Source organism: Triticum dicoccoides, chromosome 5B (assembly GCF_002162155.2).
Source record: "Triticum dicoccoides isolate Atlit2015 ecotype Zavitan chromosome 5B, WEW_v2.0, whole genome shotgun sequence".
Classification (NCBI taxonomy): domain Eukaryota; kingdom Viridiplantae; phylum Streptophyta; class Magnoliopsida; order Poales; family Poaceae; genus Triticum; species Triticum dicoccoides.
In genome coordinates this window covers 673,203,199-673,208,821 of record NC_041389.1, presented here as the reverse complement: position 1 = coordinate 673,208,821, position 5,623 = coordinate 673,203,199, and positions in this window count along the sequence as shown.

Below are 5,623 nucleotides of genomic sequence, written 5' to 3'. Positions count from 1 at the left end.
ATATATATATATATATATATATATATATATATATATATATATATATATATATATATATATAGAATTTCTAGTAGAACCAATCATGCATATATATATCATCAATGTCTCACAAACCACCATATTAATTAATTCACACATACACACATGTATAGCTATATACAATTTCTCCTACATATGCATGTTGCCTTCGGAGCCAGTGGCATTAGCCTAATTGGTGCCTTCGGAACACGATGACAATCGGAAGTGGTTCATGGGGGCGGTAGCGGGTAATAGTATTCTCCCTTCGGATTTATGACATGGTCGAGCAAAAATCCCGCTATTTCCTCTTGAAGTGCTTCTACGCGCTCCGTTTCTAGGAGCTTGTCCCACACCTCTGTGAACTGTTAAGAAGGAGATCAATATGCATGTGTATTAGTTGTGTGACTAGATATCGATAATGGTGTAAAAATTGTGAATAGTGTTCTGACAAGCGTACCCATTCCTGTCTTTGAGATCTTCTCCTTTCGGACGCCATCATGCGAATTTTCTCGCAAACGCAGAATGCACACAGATCAGTCCCCTGCGCCTGCTTCAGGGCCTTTACGAGAATGGAATTTGATCAGATAATAATTAATCAAGCATGATAATTAAAGCGATGGCAGCTAGCTAGCTAGCTAGTACTACTTAATTACTTACCTTGGGTCGAAACCATTTAAGCTTTTTTTTCCATTCGCCTTCCGTGACGCTGATGAACCTTGCCCAAGCCCTGCCCGCCGACAAAGAAAATGAATAAAGGGGTTATTAAATAGTTCATATCATGAAATGACGAACTAAATAGGCCGAGATATATAGTTAATAATGATTGAAATTACCTGTTGACTATCCCAAACAAGATGTTATAGTCAGTATTTGCTTTGAGTAGTGAGTCCAGTATTTCAACTGTTCCAGCGTCAACTTTAATGATACACAAGATCCAGTGAAATCTGCATGCACACATGTTTGCATGTCTTAATTAAGCGGGCATATGTAAGCAAAAACATGTAGCTAGCTAGTAGGCAAAAATAGAGAATTTGTAGTACAAGACAGTGTGACTCACTGGAAGTTGTAAGGAAGTAGTATATCTTCATTGTATTTGAGGCGCTTCAAGAACTCTAGCATGTTGTCCTCTACGGCCTTTTCATGATGTGGATTTATTTGCCATGTGTATTCATTAACGGTGTTTGGGTCAATGAACCCAATGCCATAGCGTCCACCTTTTCTCATTTCATACATCTTCATCCTGCATAATACCACAGAAAAGAATATAGTGAGGATAATTACAGGTAATGATTCATCAAAAGGATCACTACAGCTAGCTTGAGACTTAAATTACAGAAAGAAATCGCTTACAGACAATAGCAACTGACGATAGATTTGTCGAGTGCGTCTTGATTGTATAACTGAAACAGTTCAGAATACTCAACGGCCACAGCTTTCTGATGGTAGTAATGATCCTTCTTGACTTGCACCATGAGGGACTCTCGATTGGATCTCTTGGTAATGTCCATGTACCATTGATGCAATTCATACATTCTCGTTGGGAGCTTCTTGACCTCGTCTGGCTTGACCAAAGGTTTGCCCCGGACATATTTCCGTTTTATTTCATCCTCTGTAAGTACAGGCATGGGCTCGATCTCGAGGAGTTGTCCAACAGTGATGTTGAGAACTTCAGCCTGCATTATATGGTCCTTGGTTATTACCACATTGCCCACCTCGGGAACGTAAACTGTTTGCCCACAATAATATTGGGCGCGCATACTGTCACGTGTTGTTGGCACAACAAGCGAGGGGATCGATTGCACCGCCTGTTCTCCCAGCTGGGGAATGGTTTTCCCGCATTTTTTGACAGCTGCTTGTTGTTTGCTCGATCCCGAGCTCGCCTCCTTACGTAGACGTGCTCGATTTAACTTCCTGATGTGGCGCTCATAGTCTGTGTCAACAGGCTTGGGAGCTGGTGGTTGAGCCATACGAATGAAGTGGTCAATCGTTTCCTCAGGCACTTTCTCCCTTGGCGGCGGTGGCAATTTCGGTGCAAAATGGGCTTCCACCTCGGCCTTCGATATGGCTGCGTTTTCCTCCTCGGACTTGTCATAAGGCCTCTGCGGAAGAGGCGTGAGGCTTGGACCATATTTATATCGCTTGCCTCCGCCTGTACTTCCTGTACTACCTCGACTCGTACCGCTACACACCATAGCTGCGGGGTGTCTCTTCTGCGATTGCTAAGGCGGCGGAGACGGCTGACGGGGCTGAGTTGGACGAGGAGGAGTGGCCTGAAGCTGTGCCGGACTTGGAGGAGGAGTGGCCTGAGGTTGTGACGGACTTGGAGGAGGAGTGGACGTCTGACGCTGTGGCGGACTTGGAGGAGGAGGAGTGTCCTGACACTTTGCCGGACTTGGAGGAGGAGTGGCCTGACACTTTGCTGGACTTGGTGGACTTGCAGGAGCGGCAGTCTGCTGACTCGGTGGCGGACTTCGACGAGGAGTCGGCTGACGCGGTGTCGGTGGCCTTTGAAAGATGATGCAATCCTTTTTCCATAGGATGATACAATGTTTGGCCTCTCTGAGAAAGTGCTCGTCGTCACCTCCAGGAATGTCAAGCTGTAGCTCCGAATATGGGTCCACCACCTCATCAACCAAGACACGAGCATAGCCCGCTGGAATCGGGTTGCAATGGAAGGTTGCCTCGGGGAGATTTGTAAAAGCAACAGCGTCCGCCACCTTCATGGATATGTTCTTCATTTTGACGTCTAGCTCGCAGTTAGTGTTCTCCGTGATGTCATCCACGGGGTATCTATCCAGCATTGCGTTGTCCGGGGCGGAACCCATGCTGCTTCTCGGCATGGATGGGGCGGTGCTATCCAATGCTGGATCATCCGCTAGCTGCTGCAGCTGCTGAGACCCCCTTTGCTGGCTAAGTGAGTCGATCTGCTCCTGCTGCCGCTGGAATTTGACTGCCAATTCGCTTGACTTGCTTCTAGGCCTTGAAGGCGTTCATAGTCCCGCTTCCTCTGCTCCCCCTCCATCTTGCTCTTCTTCTCCTCCGCAATCTTCTTTCTCGCACGGGTTCTGTAGTCGGTGTTCCAGTCTCAAAACCCCTCATACCACGGAATAGCGTCCTTGCCTCGTGTTCTTCCCGGGTGTTCAGGATTTCCCAGGGCACGCGTAAGCTCGTCGTTCTCTCTGTTGGGCTGGAACACCCCCGATCGTGCCTCTTCTATTGCAACAAGTATCGCATCGTCGGCTCCGTTCAGACATGCCTTCGTTGAAACTTTGCCTGTCTTCGGGTCCAACTCCCCCCCCCCATGCGCATAGAACCAAGTCCTGCACCTGGGGGGCCAGCTCTTAGTATCCGGAGTGACACCTGCATCCTCCATCTCTTTCTCAGACTTATCCCACTTAGGCATTGCCACCGCATAGCCACCTGGCCCCAGCTTATGGAACTTATCCTTTTTTCGGCATTCTTCTTGTTTATTCTCGACCGTTCCTTAGCTAATTCCGAATCCTTGAATTTCACGAAATCGTCCCAATGAGCATGTTGGTTCTCTAGTGTTCCCTCGAATACTGGAGTCTTCCTTCCTCCCTTGACGTACTTGTCCCATTCACGATTCTTGTGGTTCTTGAATGCAACCGCCATATTCCTAAGAGCAGCGTCCTTGACTTTCTGCACATCTGCTTCTGTGAAATGATCTGGTAGGGTGAAATGTTCCATGAGAGTATCCCAAAGCAGACCTTTTTTTCTGTTGTCGACAAAAGTAACATCTGGACGTGGCTTTGCTGGCTCTCTCCATTCTTGAAGGGAGATCGGGAGTTGGTCCTTCACAAGAACTCCGCACTGACGAATGAACTTGTCCGCAATCTTCTTAGGCGCTAATGGTTCGCCATTAGGTCTGATTGCCTCGATATTGTACTTTACGCCCTCCTTCAACTTTTTGTTTGGGCCTCGTTTCGTCCTTTTGCCTGAAGATTTGCTCGATCCGGATGGCTGAAAGAACAAAGATCGATTCGTTAATATATCTTCAAGTCATTTAAAACATGTGATGATCACCAGATGCCTGCTTATATAAATATATATACCTCGCCGGTCTTTGTTGTTTCAAGATCAACATTTTCTTCGTCATCATCATAATCATAGTTCATGACTTCATCAATTCGGTCGTCGCGATCGAATATCATATCACCCTCTCCGGTATTGTTTAGAAATTCGGAGCCGTCATAATCTTCTTCATTCTGATCATCATCTGGCCCGTGAGGATGGCATATCATATCGAACATGGCCTGTTCTCCCTCTCTGCCGGTATTGTCCGCCATAGCTTTTATTTAACTAATCCAAAAGAAATATAAAACAATTTAGTATTCAAATTACATCGTCTCGAATAATAGATATAATCTCGAATACATCATCTCGAATAATAGATATAATCTCGAAAACATCGTCTCGAATAATAGATATAATCTCGAATACATCGTCTCGAATAATAGATATAATATCGAATACATCACTGGCTAGGTAGCTAATAAAGATCGAATACTACAGAAGAATCTAGGACACTCGCGGTTCATGCGGCGCGGGCGGTGGACACCCAAAGAGAAGGCACCCTCACAAGATCATAGCTGAAGTGAGATCCCTGAAGAAACTGCCAGGTATTGGAGAACCTGCCGCCCTCTAACGCAACCATGTAGTGATGGACGTGCTCGTCCTCCTCCCTAACACGGCGACGTACCACCTCCGGCGGGGCCGGCTCCCTCCGCACCGAAACTGGCCCACGCGAACGCCACCAAACGAGATCAGGGTCGACGACGGGACCCAGGGCCGGGTTCCTCATCAAGCGGCGCGCCCCTCCAGGCAGCACCTCCCAGTGCCAGCCCGGCGGAGCCCAGTCCCGGACATGGGTCAGCCGGACATCGTCGCGGACGTGTCGATGGCGAGGATGCGGGTCGGGCATCGTCGAGAACAAATACTAGCTATATGCCCGCAAAAAGTAACATTTTTTTAATGATTGGATTTTGATAACTAAAATTTCTAACATTTCTATATAACTAACATTTCTATAACATTTCTAACAATGCTATATATAACTAACATTTCTAATATTTCTATAACTAAAAAACAAAAAAAAAGTTATAACATTTCTATATATATAACTAACATTTGTATAACATTTCTAATATTTCTAGAACTAAAAAAAAGAAAAATTTCTAACTTTTTTATAACTATTTCTATAACTAAAAACATAAAAATTTCTAACAATTCTAACTTTTCTATAACTATTTCTATAACTAAAAAACAGAAAAATTTCTAACAATTCTAACATTTCTAACTATTCTAACAATTCTAACATTTCTAACTATTCTAACAATTCTAACATTTCTAACTATTTCTGAAAAACAGAAAAATTTCTAACAGTTTCTAAAAAACAGAAAAATTTATAACTATTTGTATAATTAAAAAACAAAAAATGTATGTGTGTGTGCGCGCTCACCGGCGAGGCGAGGGACGACGGGGGGCGGCGACGGGGGGCGCGCGGCGACGGGGACGGCGACGGGCGCGGCGACGTCGGGGATGACGACGACGGGGACATGGACGGGGCGGCGACGATGGGGACGGG